Raw genomic sequence first — 17,812 nt, 5'->3', positions numbered from 1 at the left:
AGCTTCCCCGGAAATTAGAATCTCTAATGGGCTGAACATATCACACTTGCAGGCTGTGAAGGAAGTTGGTTTCAGAATCTCATCTGCCAGTTCCTCTTCATTTTCTACTTGAAGAATCCAGGGTTGTTTCTTCCACTCTGAGAAATGCCTTAGTCTTCAGAAGAGCAGAAGTACCTCAGGTAGTAGGAACTGTGCCCTAGCTTCTCATTCAATCAGTGGTTCCTGACTTGTAGATGTTGCAGACTTGGATAATGCATTGTGGGGATTCTCAGGGAGCTGTCAACTCTGTAATTTCAGCAGTTGCATGGCTTGCTAGCTTGAAACAGCAGGTGTTTCAAATTAGGAAGAAGATATTCTTAAACTAAATGACAGTCTTTCCCACAGGAGACCTTTGGTGACCTTAGACTTATATACATGTCAAAGGTTACCAAAGGTGTTTTATGATGTAAAATACTACACTGTCTTTATTCTTCTCATTTTGTGATAGATGATTTTTTAAAAAGTCACCAAGATGGCACCAGTCCAGAGATTAGACATTTTGGAATCTTTGACCTTTGATTCTGCTTTTCTTTCTTCCCCATTTCAGAGCTGGCTGTTTTCTACTCTGAAGTTATTTTCTCACTTTATCTTCTTCCTGTCTTCTTGTCTCTTTTACTCACAAATCTGTTGACTGACCCTACAGGATCCATGGGTGGTGGACAATCAATTGTGGTCAGAATTGAAGGCATGCCAGGTGTGGGGTAGCATAACTATGAGTACTTCTGTGTGAGTCACCTCCAGCCCTGCATCTCCTCTGGTCTGAAGTGATTATGTAGCACAAATCAACTTCACCCACACTTGTAAGTTACAGCAGATTCTAAGCTCCTTGAGGACAATAACTGGTCAGTCTTTATTTCCATATCCTCTGGGCTTGGCAGAGTGTCTAGTCCAAAATAGGGCATCAATAATTTTCTGTTGAATATATTTATGCTGAAGACCTTTACCTTGATTATTAATTTTTCCTTCTGATTCCTGAACTTCAGTTCACCTAAAGAGACCTCAGAAAAATTGTATTTGAGTCCCAACCCATCACCATCTCACTTACACATTGCTATATTTTATTCTCAGAAACATCATCCAAGGGTGACAAGGTTTGGAGTAGGAGGCAGCCAAGTACCATTAAAAGAGCAAACGCTGACCAGTATTTCCGCCTCTGCCGAGACCTCCTCCTACTCTCTCTTCTGCACTGGGCTGATTCATTCAACACAAATCCATGTTCATAATAACCTCCATCTGTAGACCAGCTTGGATCACAAGAGTGATGGTCATTTTGTAAACCTCAGTGTCTTGGCACTTTACACTTAAAGTATTTACTTAAATAAGCTCTATTTAGAGCTTATTCAGCCAAAGATAGAATAAATAATTAAAAGGTCAATAAGGCAATGTGAAGATCCACACTAATGGCTTGAAACCTTTATCTTTTTAGAGGTGGAGAATTTCAGGAACGAGATAAGATATAAAAGGCTCTGGGATCTCCCTAACCAACACTCACTGACTAACACCCTAGAACAGGATCAACTTCCTCACCTTCTCCAGTCAAATCACTGAATTGATGCAATCCAGGAGGTCTTAAGAACAGTTGTATTAAGAGATATTTGAAAGAAAAATAAAGGGTTAATCTCTCCACCTGATTTTTCCTTATCACCAATGTAGCACTTAAACAGTGATGCTACAGTAGTTCAATTCTTACTAACTTGAACAGAAAAGAAAAAAATTAGAAAGAAATCAGGTCAACTTATAGGATCAAAGTGATGCTGAAGGACTAGGTTTGGGCAATGGCAGGGACCAAAGGAGCACTGAGGGCCAGAAGTGATAGTCCTGTGGCTGGGACCCCCATGGACCTGGGACTCCATGCAGCCAGCAGTGAACCTGGCTCTGAAATGCTTCCTCTCCATTATCTTACTTGTTGAAGAATTAAAGTCCCAGAAATGGTTTTTGATTGGTGGGGCTTAGTCATGAACCTGGCTCTAAGATCACACGCTTGGCCTTTAGGTCACACGTTTGGCCATTGAACATGACAACGAGCAGTCGGGAGGAAGAATCTGGACACCCAGGTCCCACAATGTGAGGCATAGTCTGGGAATTGCTCTCATGTCAACCCACACACAAAAGGGCATTTCCACAAAGGAAGATTGGAGTGTCAGCAGGAAGGTTGGGGGTTTGGATATTAAAGCCAAGAGACAAAAAATGTCCACTAGACTCTTCCGTGAGAATGGAAGTGTCCCTCTTTACTCAGAAGCTGGCATGGTACCAATATAATTTTTAAAAATATATTTCTAAACTTTTCTTCTTTTCAATTTGGGGAATCCCTTTTGAAATACTTTTCCTAATGAAGGAAATTCATTAAGAACATATTACATTCAGGCATTTACATCCTTTTGTAAGATGGAAATTAAGTTAATCTTCCATATTCTTATCAAAAGCATGTCACCAGGCAAATCTCAATTGTTCTCTCACAGCCTCCTCCTTTCCCTCTGGTTTATTATACATGAGAAAGAGAAAATGTACTACATAGTGACGCTGCAAAAGGAAAAAGATCATGGCTACAAGACAACAAAACATCTCCCTTGGAGCATGAGAAGGTGAAGAATGAAAGCTGCAAGAAGAGAAAAAGAAAAACAGTTTAAAATTAAAAAAGGTTAGGTATCCCGCTACCACTTATTGGGTACCAACTCTGTGCCAGGGACAGTATATGTTTATTACATTATTTTCCCCAAATCACAGAAGAGGGAACAGACATTCAAAGCTTTAAGTTACTGAAGGAATGCTTGAATGAATAAACATGATGTTAAGTGGAGTTGAGGGGTCCTGGTATCTGATGGCCCAGGCATCATGTGTCTGGCCAGGTCTGATCTCCATGCCTCCAGCCTAATCTAGAGATTGCTGTGTGTGCCTTGGCTTCCCTGCCCGTGACTCTACTACCTCTTGGGCTTAGAGTCCTTCTCCAAAACCCAGAGCAACTGGCTCTAAATCCAGCCAGTCACCCAGCCCCACACCCTGGCCCACCTAAGTATCATCATTTCCTCAGAGGTGGGCCACACCTGACAGGTGTGTCCCCTCTTCCCTGCCAGGAGGCCAGCTGAATATACATCCGTGCTTATCTGGCATCCTGTGATCAGCCTTACCATCTCACTAACCACAGTGCAACAAGATGACAAAAAAATCTCTCTTAGATCTTAGAGCGATAAGACAACAAAAATCTCCCTTGCATTGTTTTGATTTGTAGAGTGCAGAGACCATGTCATTTTCATAGTTTGTTTTTTGTTTTGTTGTTATTGCTGTTTTGAGATGGAGTCTTGCTCTGTCACCCAGGCTGGAGTGCAGTGGCATGAACTCAGCTCACTGCAACCTTTGCCTCCTGGGTTCAAGCAATTCTCTGGCCTCAGCCTCCCGAGTCACTGGAATTACAGGCACTTGCCATGACGCCCAGCTAATTTTTGTATTTTTAGTAGAGACTGGGTTTTATCATCTTGGCCAGGCTGGTCTCGAACTCCTGACCTCAGTTGATCCACCTGCCTCGGCCTCCCAGAGTGCTGGGATGACAGGTGTGAGCCACTGTGCCCGGGCCAATTTCATAATTGTAAACCCAGAACCTAGCCCAATGCCTCACATATAGTAGGTACATAATAAATGTTTGCTGACTGAAAAACAAAACAAAACTGCAATGATCCTCTTTGGACTTTGAGTATCGGACTGCCCTAATATCATATAAGAGCTACTTCACAATCAGATGATTCTGCCCTGCCTGGTCCCACCCTCCTCAACACTTTGTGTTTTTAATACTCATAAAGCATCATACCTAAGCCTGCCCACAGGATGGCGGAAACATGTCTCCACTTTGTCCTCAGTCAGTGATTTTTATAGCATAGAAGAAATGGTGTTAAGAACAATGGCCAAAAGATGCAGCAGTAGCCTTCACTGTTAATGGGGTACTATGATCAGTTTGTTCTTCCTAGCACGAGGAATTGGAGTATCACTGTGGATTGAAACAAAGGACTTTCTGTTTACTTCCTACTTAAACAGAAATTCAGTTAGCTAGAACACCTCGTTCTCTGAGCACTCTGGCTCATCAAGGATTTATCATCCTGTGTTGGACAATTTTTCCCTTCTGACATCTGCTGCAGTTTTATGGTATTCATAAAGCAATGTGCTTCTTTTACAGAGGAAGTCTAATTATAATGACTTACATTTGTACATGGTTAAAGAGCAATTTCTGACAACAATCTGTAATAAAGTTAGGGCAGGTGTTAATGTCCCTACTTTGTGATTAGATTGAGTCTTTTTTTTTTTTTTTTTTTTTGAGACGGAGTCTCTCGCTCTGTCGCCCAAACTGGAGTGCAGTGGCACGATCTCGGCTCACTGCAAGCTCCGCCTCCCGGGTTCACGCCATTCTCCTGCCTCAGCCTCCCCAGTAGCTGGGACTACAGGCGCCCGCCACCTCGCCCGGCTAATTTTTTGTATCTTTTAGTAGAGACCGGGTTTCACCGGGTTAGCCAGGATGGTCTCGATCTCCTGACCTTGTGATCCACCCGTCTCGGCCTCCCAAAGTGCTGGGATTACAGGCTTGAGCCACCGCGCCCGGCCGATTGAGTGTTACATGATTAAATATGCCTGCGTTCACAAAGCTGATAAAGAGTTCCCGCTCATTTATTCAACAAGTATTTGCTGAGTTCCTACTACGTGCCAAGCGCTGTGCTAGGCCCTAGGATGCAACTTTGAGCCAGACGGACAGTCTCTCCTCTTCCAGTGCATAAGTGTATGGCTGCAGGTCATGCCATTTCCCTTATGGCTCACTAGGTCCCCACCCCCTGCCAAATAACTCCCTGAAAGCCCCTGAGGAAGCTTCCCAACATGCAAGAAAAATGGAGGCCTGATTTCCTCCGGGGCAAAATGACTGGACATGTCCATATGAATGGTTAAGGCTTCTCAGTGCAATGGGATGAGGGCTCCCCAGGCTCCATCCCCCACCTCCAAGGGGGGTGAAGTTCAGGTCCACAGCCACACTGTGCCTGGTCTATCTTGTCCAGTTATGAAACCCTTACTCATTCTGACTGATGTCAGTGAGTCATTTACCATGCAATTAGCAGAGTTGTGAAAATGATGGAAGGAAGGGAAACAACTCCGGTGTTTAAACGTGGTGCTTAGAATCAACACTGCCTCCTTCTCCATCTATCATGGCTAATCCAAAATGTAGAAATGCATATGATAGATGGTTATGTTTGGGGAGATAAGATCTAGTTCTTGGTCTATAGAATAACAAAATGTGCTGAAAAGCAGCATTACTGCAGTTCCAGGTTTCTCTTTCATTCAACTCTAGGGAATTTACACAACTAGCTAAATATCAAAGTCATTCAGATTCTCTCTTTTTTCCCAAGAGAAGCTACTGAGCCCTTGTAGCAGGCAATCATATTTTATTAATAGTGGATTTAAGAAGGGTTCAGGGAAGAGTCTCAGAAAACTGATGTTCTAAGGATATAGGTAGTAGATTAGCAGTCTCACCCTACTGAATCTCTCTCCTTCCAACCCTCACCCCATGGACTCTTATGACTTTGGGGTCAGACCTAACATATCTGAGACATCCTATCCCCAGACCTTGGTCACAGCTAAACTGCACCCTGTCCCAGACAGGAACAAGCCAGTGGCTGACACCACCTCCCCACATCCCACCTGGGCAATCACTCAATGCCCTTTTCAGGCCACTCTTGGTCTCCTGCCAGTTGCTTTTATCCATTAGTTTCTGGATTTCTGATCCCATACTCTGGCTTTTATCCCTACCCATTTGGTTAGCAACTCTCCAGCTTCCTGATGTGACAATTTAGACTTCAACTTCCACCCATGCCAACTCTGTTCTCAGTTCTAGGGATTTCTGGAATGGGTGTCTCCTGTGGCCTCTGAGAAGACTCCAGATCTACTCCTAGCCTTGATAAATTCCTCTGGATGGAACATTTCTAATACCCTCCTTTTCTCCTCTCTTCCTACTAGGTCTTCTTCCTGTTCCCCCAAACATAAGTTAACCTGTAATTGCACCAAACTAAACAGGTTCGGGTAGAAATGGACCAGTTTTAGAAAAAGTGAAGCTAAATACACTTCCAACCATGGAGTACCACATGAAGAGTGACTAACTAAAGCCAAGAGAACCACAGAGTGATTTGTCATCTCCACCACTGACTAGAAAGGATGATGCTGTGTCTGGTGAGTGTCATGCAGCTGCAGCAGGTGGCATAGAGGAGGGCGGTGGGGCATGAGGTCAGCTGAGCCATCTGTGTGTTCCCCGCTGTAAACCAGTGCCAGATACATGAAGACATTCAATCCAAGCACATGCCCCATCACCCCTTCAACAACCATGCAAAGGAAGTCAACCCAACCAGCAGGCACTTCCAGCCTGACTTTTCAAGATGTCCCTCAGCTGCAATGCAATGGGAGGTCTGGAGGGGTGGGGTAAAGAGGCTCTAGTCCATTTGGAGGAGAGCAGAGAGAAAATGCCTGAACTAGCAGTGACAGTGGATGGAGAAATCAAAAGCTCCTGCAAAAGCAGATTGGAAAGGGCTTAATGAAAGAAGGGGAGCAGGAAGGGCTGATCACGGTCCCAGGTTTCTGATTTGGTTAACTGTGTGAATGGTGAAAGATGTAAATATGCTGGAAGCTTGGGACAGCGGGGATGTTGAATTTGTTTGGGGACCTGTGAGGTTTGAGGCCCCAGGGGACCTCTACTGTGGAAACATCTACAAGGTGAGTTCGGTATTGAAGGGCTTGAAAAATGTTTACATCAACAGAGATCCCTCCTGAGGGCCAAAGCACAATTTATATATGAGCTGATAAAATATTATCAAGATAAAGAGAATAATATAATGTATATTCCCATCAAGGTGACTCTCATGAGAGAACTACTACATAAAGCTGCACTCATCAAAGCATGAGAAAAAGATAAAATAATGGACAGCATAATAGTTTACACTAAGAAAACGACATTCCTGTGAACTGTAGAGAGGATGTTTGTATGTGTCTACCTATGCCTGTCTGTCTATATGTGTCTGTCTGACTCCTGTGTCTGCAGGGCCAGGACTGGGGGTGGCCAGTGAAGCACTCAGAATTGAAGGGGGCTCCAGAAACCACAGTAATCAAGAAAAATCATTTTTGTCTTCATCATTTTAATGTGATATCTTCAAAATCATAATCAACATGAAAATCCATAATAAACAAAACATCAACATTTTAAATAAAGGCAGGATCAGTTACAGTACCATGCCATGACAAACTGTATTGGAGCCCGAGGCAAAGGAAAAATCAATAATACTGATCCTACTTCTGTTTAAAGTTTTGACATTCTGTGCATCATGGGTTTTTAACATTAATTCTGATTTTTTAAAAAGATTGCATTAAAATATTATTTATCTTGATTACTGTGGGGTTTTTTTGGCATCTCCTTAAGTTTTGTGCCCAGGGCAAGTGTTTTACTCAACTTACCTTAATCCTGGCCGTGTGTGTGTGTGTGTAAGTGTGAGTGTGTGTGTGTAAGAAGAAAGATGAGAACAAGTACCTCAATTCAAGAATTCAAGTAGAGCTTTACAGTAAAGAGACTACAAAACAGACCCTCAGCATGTGACATCATTCCTTGCCAAGCAATACTTTTTTTTTCTTTTGAGATGGAGTTTCCCTCTTCTTGCCCAGGCTGAAGTGCAATGGCACGATCTCGGCTCACTGCAACTTCCACCTCCCAGGTTCAAGCTATTCTCCTGCCTCAGCCTCCCAATGAGCTGGGATCACAGGCGCCCACCACGACGCCCAGTTAACTTTTTGTATTTTTAGTAGCGACAGGGTTTCACCATGTTGGCCAGGCTGACCTCAGGTGAGCCACCTGCCTCGGCCTCCCAAAGTGCTGGGAATACAGGTGTGAGCCACCATGACTGACCAACACTTTTTTTTTTTTTTTTTTTTTTTTTGAGACGGAGTCTTGCTCTGTAGCCCGGGCTGGAGTGCAGTGGCCGGATCTCAGCTCACTGCAAGCTCCGCCTCCCGGGTTTGCGCCATTCTCCTGCCTCAGCCTCCCCAGTAGCTGGGACTACAGGTGCCCGCCACCTCGCCCGGCTAGTTTTTTGTATTTTTAGTAGAGACGGGGTTTCACCATGTTAGCCAGGATGGTCTCGATCTCCTGACCTCGTGATCCGCCCGTCTCGGCCTCCCAAAGTGCTGGGATTACAGGCTTGAGCCACCGCGCCCGGCCAACACTTTTTTTTTTTTAAGATGAAGTCTCACTCCCTTTGCTGGAGTGCAGTGCTGCGATCTCAGCTCACTTCAATTTCCACCTCCCGGGTTCAAGCGATTCTCCTTCCTGAGCCTCCCGAGTAGCTGGGATTACAGGTGTGCACCACCGTGCCTAGCTAAGTTTTGGATTTTCGATAGACACAGGGTTTCATCATGTTGTCCAGGCTGGTCTCGAACTCCTGACCTCAGATGATCCACCCACCTCAGCCTCCCAAAGTGCTAGGATTACAGGTGTGAGACACCGCAGTCGGCCTGGCCAACACTTTTAACTTCAGGTTTCATGCTGTCCTTTGTTGCTGTTCAAGATGTGTCTACAAGGCTCAAGACCTTATTTTAAACACCAGAAGTCTGACACCATCATATTTAAGCACACCAACAGTGTATGAGTCCATGGCCTTCCTTCATCCACCCACCAAGCTATTCTCAAACCTGTGCTGCCTGGATCCCAGGGAGGACCTGAGCGTCCCTTCCCAGACTGGAGACTCTTTTACAACCCTTAATCATCAGAGATCACATAGACACTGGGGACACAGGACAGGGTTGGCGAGAGTCAGTGACTAGGTACCTCACTTAGCCCCCTCAAAATAGAAATGTTTCCCAATGTGATATGCTTTTTTTCTGGGCATGAGATGAAAGTTTTGCAGCAGCAGGCATCAGGGAATCACTCAGATAATCTGAACAAGAATGTGTAAAAATGAGTTCAAATATAAATAAGGTTCCAGGCTTTCATGGTTGAAGAGAGCCCACAAACAGAAGGTTATGAGGGGAAAAGATGGCTGCCACTGCAGTGGACAGAAATAAGACACCAAACTCAGACAAATTTGGCAGAGCAGAAGGTGCTAGGTGTAGAAAAACAAAAGACTCGGAGTTGGGGCTTCCCTGCCTGCTTCACAGGTCAGGCTGAGCTCTCCCAGCTTCAGAATGAGGGCGTGTTTGGTTTGTTCCTACTTGGCCGCCCTTGCTCTGCATGACCTTGGAGGCAATCCAGAACGACACCTACGTCTAGACAACCCAATATAACTGACAGATCAGATCTCAATGACCCAGGCCCACACGGCAGAGGCCCTCTGTGCCTCTAAGCTGTGTCCATTCAGAGGAGCATGTAGGAAACCAAAACAAAAGCAAGCCTTTTGGCTTGCTAACACCATTTGACACATTTCCCAGATTTTGAAGGTCAATCCAGTCGAAATTTGAGCATCCAAGATTTCGGGTGTTGAGTTTTAAAAGGCCTAATATAAGATGACTCATATGCCAACTGAATCAACTATCAACACTGTGATTTTTCAACTAGATAACCAAGATGGCTTCTGAAACCTTCTAAAAGAATGGCTTCTGCTCTACAACATTTGGGCTGCCAAGTACTGTCACGGGGGAGGAGAATAGTCTCTCAGGTTGCCAATTGCTGAATTCACCTCAGGTTCAGCTTCTTGATGTAATTATTCCTCCTTCCGAATGTGAAAATCCTAAATAACTTTTATTTTGCTTTAAATGTCACCTCACTTTATGTTAAAGATCTTAATTTATCAGCCTTCCATAATCAGTTTTTTAAAGAAAGTTCAGGCCTACATAAAGGAAGCATAACAGCCCCTTTGCTTGTCAGGTAATTACTTAAGAACTAGGTAGGGAACTGTAAGAGAAAGAAATAAAAAAGACCCAGATTAAATCTACTACACATTTGTCTGCCAGTGTCAGACTCCCTGGAATAGACTTTTTTGGTTGTTTAAATTACCTCTGTAGGAACCCCCATCTCCAAATACAGTCACATTCTGAGGGACTGGGGCCTAAAACCCCAACATATATTTTTGAGGGAGATGCAATTCAACCCGTAACACCGCTATCCCTCCAGGATCTAACACAGTGGTTGATGCTGAGTAGAGGTTCAATAACTGTTTGAGGGGTGAATGAATGAGAGGCTCACTCCCTGCTTTAGCTCAGGGCCACCCAGAAAGCTTGACCAATCTAAAAGCCTTTTATAGACCATATTGCTTGACCAAAAGAGTTGGAGAAAAGGGACAGAACTCCATCACAGGATCAAGGACATCTCGGCATAGCCTCAGTTTCATACTTGCCTCAGCCCCTCAGTTATCTCTCAAAGAGCCAACACTGGTGCTATGCCCTCACCTTCCTGTTCCATGAGCAAGCTAGACTTCCAGCAATGACAGCACAAGACAAATGATCCTTGTTGCATATGAACTCTTTACACATGAAAATACATTTCCAGGCTGGGCACAGTGGCTCACACCTGTAATCCCAGCACTTTGGGAAGCTGAGGCAGGCAGATCACTTGAGGCCAGGAGTTTGAGACCAGCATGGCCAGCACGGCAAAACCTTGTCTTTACTAAAAATACAAAACTTATCCAGGCCTGATGACACACAGCTGTAGTCCCAGCTACTTGGGAGGCTGAGGCACAAGAATCGCTTGAACCTGGGAGGCGGAGGTTGCAGTGAGCCAAGATCTTGCCAATGCACTCTAGCCTGGTCAACAGAGTGAGACTCTGTCTCAAAAAAAAAAAAAAAAAAAAAAAAAGAAAGAAAGAAAATACATTTTCACAACAAACAAAATTATCTGTATTATGTTAGTGAGATTCAACATTTTCTAAGTATTCACATTGGAGCCATGACCCACAGAAAGCACAGGTCTCAAGGGTTTTACATTCAACCTAATTGCAATCAAGCCAACATGCATTTTGTTAACTGAGTGCCATGTACAAAGGACTGGGCTTCACACTTTGAAGACTTTTTTTTTTTTTTTCTAGTGAAAAGAGGAGGCTCCTGCCCTCAAATAGCTTATAATCAAATAGGAAGATTAGTCGTATTCAGAACATTCAACAACAAAGGGAGATGTACTAAGATATATAATTCCATCTGTAGAGGATTGAATGCTGCATGGTGAGGAGGAGCAGGGAGTAAATGGAAGGTGAAGGAGGAGTTGTCTTTCTGCAAGTAGGAATGGAAGGGAAGGGTTGATGCTTCTAAGGGAACAGCATGAGCAATGGTAGGGTCACGATGAGCCTAGCCCTACTATATATTACAGAGCACAGAAAATGAGCTAGAGCTTGGCAGGGGAAATAAACTATGTACAGACAGGGAAGGAGAGGAAATGGATGACAGAAGATGCAGAGAAATTGGGAAAGGCTTCATAGAGGAGATAAGTTTTGAGACAGAGATTAAGAGAAAGTTAAACTTTCCAGGAGAGATGGTAGTGGGAGAGTCTAGGCTAAAAGAACAATCTGACAAAGGATAGAGGTACAAAAGAGCAGAACATGCCTGGGGAACCATAAAGGCCTCTTTTGCTTTCTATTTTTAGTCGAGTGCATGATGGAGAAAGTAGAGAAATTGGAGCCCAATTGTAGAGGGCCCTGACTACCATATTGGGGATTTTGAATGAGATGCTCTAAGAAAGTACAGCCATGCAAGTTTTTGAGGGAGGACAGGCAGGTACGTGGTCAGAGGTTCCCAGGGTGCAAAGGACGGACTGGAGAGGCACTTGAAGGTGGGATGGGTATCTAAATCTCTCTAGGCCAATTCCTCAAGAATGTCACTTCCACGTGGACATGGAAGTTTGTTTTGCTCACTGATGCATCCTCAGTGTCTTGGCCTGTGTCCAGTGTATGGCAGACATTTAGTTAATTTTTGGATTTTTGGACAGGAACTTGGAAACAGCCTTCCTACCTGACCATAAGGCTATTAAGATGTGAGCCCATATTTGTCGGCATTCCTGAATCCCACCTCATGGCAAAGTTGGCTTGCATACAGGGTCAGAGAAGACAGATGAGTGGAGAACACTGAGGCCATTCCCAGTGTCTCTGTTCTCCCCATGTTCAGTTGTGGGAGCCACTTCTGCTCAAGCTTGCTAGAGTTAGGGTTCTCTTACTTAATCAAGAAAGCACCAACATCATTTCACATAACCCAGCCTCACTCAGCTCACACACCTCTAGTGAGAGAGAGGCCTTGAAATCAGCCCTCACTGCCCCGACAGCTTCTTCTCTCTCTCTAGTTCTTGTCCCCTGAAGCTAGACAGAGAAAGTCCACTTGTTCCTGGACTGATTAAAACGGTTTTCATGTTCCCTTATAGTTTCCTCTTCCATATGCAAGAGGCCTCAATCCTTCCTACTGCTCCTCTTCTCATGTAGAGTCCAGGCTTCTCTAAATCCTGGCTGGTCCTCTTCATGTAATCCCCAGAGTGTCTTTTAAAACTCGTGGCCCAGAGCTGAGCATGTGCTCTCAGGAGTAGTCAGACCTGAGCCCCTTGAGTAGTATAACTCAATGGTGGGCACCACGACTCAGTTTATACAACCTGAACTGCATCCTAATTCACTGCTGTCTTATGATTATGAAAGTGCTGACTTCATTAGAGCAGCCAGGGCTTTTCCTTCACTCATCTGTAAATGGGCTGGGAAGGTAGAAGGGGTACTGGCTTCATGCTCCTTGGAGTTTATTTCCCTTCTGCACGATATAACTCTGAGCACACGACTGGGTATTAATCAGTGATTATTCTTCTGACTGTAATCCTTTTGCCCCTGCTTACCAGAACATTTCCTTATGGTCTAGCAGGAGATTCTCACCATGAAGACAAAAGTCCCTGGTAGAGTCTGGAAATTGCTTGCTGTGGCAGGGAACTTCTGAGATGGCTTCCAATAATGCCCTCCCCTTGACTGTGGCTGGACCTACATTGAATGTGACTTGATTTGCTTCAAAACTTAACAAATAGAACATTGCAAAGGTGACAAGATGTTATGGCCAAAATTAGGTCATAAAGGGCTGTGACTTCCCTCCTGCTTTCTCACGCGTTGCTCTGATGGAATTCAGCTGCCATGATGCAGGCTGCCCTATGGAGAGACCCACATGGCAAAGATAGGGGTGGCCTTCATCCAAAAGCCATCAAGGAACCAAGGCCCTAAGTCCAACAGTCTGTGAGAAACTGAATCCTGCCAACAGCCATGTGAGTGAGCTTGGAAGTGCATCCTGCCCCAGTCTTACCTCAGGAGGACTGCAGCCCCAGCTGGCACTGTGCTTGCAGCCTGTGGGAAATGACCCAGCCAATCTGTGCCTGGATTATCTGCTCTGGTTTATCTGTCCAAGGTATCCTCTACCGTCTGCTGAGGACTTCAATGTCTTTGTCATTTTTCCAAGCCTTAGAATTAAAACCCTTACAGATCAAGACCGTATCAGATTCACTAATTATTCTACCTTGTGTCCTGGCAGCAGAATCTTTAATAGGTTGAATCATAAGACATTGCCCTTATTCAATTGTTTCTGACCTACATGAATAGCTGTTTTATATGGTTCAACTTCACACCTCTCTGATGTTGCTTACTGTTCTGTGTTGACAGTTTTTTGCTTGCCTGTCTCCTCTTCTAGGCTCTGGCAACTTTAAGATAGGAAATAGTGATTTGCTTAAGTTCGAGTCCCTGGCCCCCGGCCCAACAGCTGCCACATTGCAGACATCAATAAACATCTTTAGAATTGAATTGTTGGTATGTTTACATTGTCTCACAAAGCAATTAATTATTCATTAACTCAATAAATATTTCCAAAGAACCTGGGTGTCAGGTCTGGGCTAGGTGCCAGCGTTACAGAGATGAATCAGTCCCTGTCCCTGAAGTGTTCACTGTCTAATAGGAGATAGATAAGTAAACAGAAAATTACAATTCAATATGGAAAGTGCTTAAATAAAACATTAACAGTGATAAAGGTCACAAACTGAGTTCGTTATGTCTAGGGTAGTTAAGAAAAACTTCCTAAAGGAGGTAAATTCAGAGCTAGCAGGGAAGTGACTGATAGTGTGGGTTGTAGATTTAGTCAGCAAGTCCCAGGATCTTAGGAATATGACTGTATTTAATTATCTATTTCTGCATAACAAATTACCACAAAATTGGTGATTTAAAACAACACATGTTTATAATCTCATAGTTTCTGTGGATCAGAATTTCAGTCCTGGCTTAGCCAGGTCCTCTGGTTTATGGTTTCTCGTGAAGCTACAATCAACTTATCAGGTACACTCAACTTATTACGTAGGGTTGGGTCTTATCTGAATGCTCATCTGGGGAAGGATCTGCTTCCAAGCTTACTTACACAGTTGTTAGCAAGATTCAGTTCCTCTGAGCTGCTGGACTAAGGGCCTCAGCTTCTAGCTGGTTTTGGATTGGAGTGTGCCCTCAGTTCCTTGCCATGTGGGCATTCCCAACTTGGCAACTTACTTCATCAAAACCACCAAGGGACAGAGTTTGCCAACAAGACAAAAGTTAGCAATTTCTTGGACTATAATCATGGAATTGCTATCCCATAATCTGTGCCATATTCTGTTTGTTAAAAGCAAGTCACTAAGCCACCTTACTCTCAAGGGGAAGTGATTACACTAGTCCTTGTCTCGGGCTCTGTTTTAGGAAGAACCCAAAGTAGGACAGGCCCCATACAATTACTCACTAAATCATGTTTTAAGACCCACCATTGACTTTCATTGATGGGTGCCACAAATATAGTCTTATTGGAACTTCTGCAGTAGGGAAATTGCCAAGAAATCTGTTCACCTCATCTCACAGACAAAGTCCCACATTAATGCCTCTCAAGCTGGGAGCTGATAAACTTTGCTTCCCCTAAGGAAATTTTTACTGCTAAGGCACAGCAAAAATCATACCCACTGCTCAGGCGCTTTCCTTCTTTGCTTCAGCCACTAGGAAACATCATCCAATTTATGGATCAATTAATGCAATTAGGTATGCCTTTTTGGCCTATAGGTCTGGGTTCTATTTTTACCTTTTAGTCTTGGTATTGCATTCAAATTTATTTTTTCTTCAATCCTGATTTTTTAATTATGTTTTGTCATTTTATCATATGTATTTCTTATAAGAGGCCTCAACTTTCATGGATAAAACAGGGCCTAGTCAAATAAATAATGTTACTTTTGTTTATATCCTTTAATAAATTTCTTAGTTCTTCAAACAAAAATTCCATTTAGGAATTTTTTAAATTATGAGTTAATTATAAGTGTAAATTTAAAATGCTTTGTTTGTTGTTGAAAACATGATGAGTAGAGAAAAGTAAAGAAAAATTTCTATGATCTTACTAGCCAGATATAAACCAACATATATTGGTAATTATGTTCTTTTAATCCTTTTCCTACAGATATTATTTACTAAAATTATTTCATTAGTTCTAGTTTCATTCCCTGCTTTTTATTTCACTTAACATTATATTCAGATAACAATCGTTTTTGACATCAAGTAGTTGTCAAAAACTATTTTTATGTTTGTAGAATATCTATGATAATTAACTACCTCCTATTGGACATTTTATTATTTCCATTTTTTCATTTTTAGAATGATGTTATGAAAATCCTTGTGTATATAATTCTACTTGTATCACTGATTACATCCTTAGGATAAATTATTAAAAGAGGTATTAGTTTATTATAGTACACAAATACTTTTACTCAAAAGCCCTTAACAATTTGCACTCATACTGGCAATGTAGAAGCAGTATGTCCATTCCCAACCCCTCGCCAATATCAGGTACTATCTTTTTTAAAAATGTCAACTTGATAATGTACTGCTTAAGTTTAAAGAGCTAACTAAAGACAGTGGACCTCTCTGCAAGTCACTTTGCTTCTCTTAAAACAACACCTCCCTATAAACTCAACTTCTATTTAAAAGCAAAAATATTTTATTGAATAAATATGTATCGACCACCTACTCCTGCAAACAAGGTCCTCAATTCTCCATCCCTTCAGGCAGTATCAGCTTGATGAAATTTCTTGGCTCACATAGACAGTAAGACTTTGCTGTGTGCCTGGGAGGCTCAAAATTGCAAATATAGCCAACAAGAGGAAAATCCACACTACACGTTTTGGTGCAGTGCCACCATTTGTCAGACACTGTTATAAATAATGTCTTTGAGACTTTTAGAAGTGTGCACTGTGCCTTGGAGGTGGGGCATATGGAAAGTTCCCCTGGAGTGTCAATTTTGAAATGAATTCCAATGCCAAGGTCACAGCTCCAGCTAGATTCTCCTTTCAGAACGGTGATTCCATGGGAATTCCCATAGTCCATATACAGCTACTACTCATGGAGGGTGAGAAGGTGAGATGAAAACAAGTCTGTTTCTTTGAGGTCTAGGTCACATGGAAAATAATTAACTTTAGTGGGTGATTTTAACATCTTTGAGATCTTTGCTTTAAGGTGACCCACGAAGGGGAAATTTCAGTTGAATTAAGTTGCTGCAGAAATAAGAAATGTTGCCCAGACTACAGGATAATCAAGCAACTTATCAGGCAAGTATTCATTTGGGAACCTGGAGTACCTTTCAGTGCCTAGTATCCTTGGCCAAGACAGGTAAGAGGTGGTGGGGAAGGGTTGGCCTGAGTGGATCTCATTGCCTTTGTCTTCTCAGAGACCCAGCACACAAGTCCATTTTTTCCCCATTCATATGTGCCAACATTCAGTTTTTTTTCTATAGCTCCAACAGGGACAAAGGAGGACCAGGTCAGATTTTCTGCCTAAAAACTCACAGGTGATGGCTATTGCCCTTACACAGCCCAGCAAGCATAAGCCACAAAAGAGCTCTAGCAGACATGGAACCATTCCCATTCCAAAAGTCGTGAACTCCAGAACCCTCTCTCCTGCATCTACACTCCAGGCCTGGTTCCTCACTCGGGTTCCCCATACTTCTCACCCCCACACACACATACACACACAAACACACACAGGCAGAGTCATGTGCCTGGCAGTTCCATTTTGCAAGCCCTTTTGCATAGTGGGAACTTATTGTTTACTTTACCTGAAATTCAGTTCATTTTTCAATCCTATTTCTTCTGTTTTTTAGCGTCGTTGTAATGGAAGGACTAAGATTCAACAGATGCTGCACACCATTCCTTTGGTTTGGGGATTATAGCCTTCAAAAATGAAGAAAATTCACAGTACTCAATGTCCACCAGTGGTATAAATAAATGCTTTATATGTAGCAGAGTGTAATTGCCACGTTCCAAGGTAAATTAACCCATTTTAAAAATGTTCAGGAAACATTTTTATTTTCTTTAGATTCCCAAGAGAGACTGGGGTGAAATAAATATCTCCACCCTTCTACCAAGTAGAAGAATATAGAACATTTTGGCACAATTTGGGTTCAGAGAAAGGGCAAAATATATATAAGTAAACAAACATATAGTCATATATTTCCTTATCCAACCTTATTCCCAAAAATATTTATCATGGAGGAGAAGCAAACACATCGAGGTTGTGGCAACTCTCACTTCAATTCATCGACGCTAAAAGGGACAAACCCAAGTTTCCATTTGGGTTTAGGTTCCTAGGACCTCATTTCACCCATTCCCCAATATTTTGAGCAGAAGTTCAAGGCAACTTAAGAAAGAAAGCGCCCAGGTCAAGACTTTGTGAGTTAAAGCTAATTTTATTTTTTGCCCTGGGATTCACTACCGTGCAAAACAACTTGTCCTCTTGTCTCCCCACAAGGTTTCCCCACTACAGAGCACGTGCTCCATGCTGGGAAGGAGAGC

The 17,812-nt window shown here is 42.9% G+C and overlaps 1 long non-coding RNA gene across 1 annotated transcript; it reads left to right on the top strand.

Moving 5' to 3' along the window:
* Nucleotides 1-2,478: 2,478 nt before the first annotated feature.
* LOC105475844 (uncharacterized) lies at nucleotides 2,479-16,717 on the top strand. The gene is made up of 3 exons (XR_983686.3): nucleotides 2,479-2,677; nucleotides 6,022-6,231; nucleotides 16,479-16,717. It is a non-coding gene; the product is annotated as an uncharacterized lncRNA (long non-coding RNA).
* The last annotated feature ends 1,095 nt before the right edge of the window (nucleotides 16,718-17,812 follow it).

Source organism: Macaca nemestrina, chromosome 4 (genome assembly GCF_043159975.1).
Source record: "Macaca nemestrina isolate mMacNem1 chromosome 4, mMacNem.hap1, whole genome shotgun sequence".
NCBI classification, from domain to species: domain Eukaryota; kingdom Metazoa; phylum Chordata; class Mammalia; order Primates; family Cercopithecidae; genus Macaca; species Macaca nemestrina.
The sequence above is the reverse complement of the archived record's forward strand: the minus strand, read 5'-3'. Positions and strand labels throughout refer to the sequence as shown.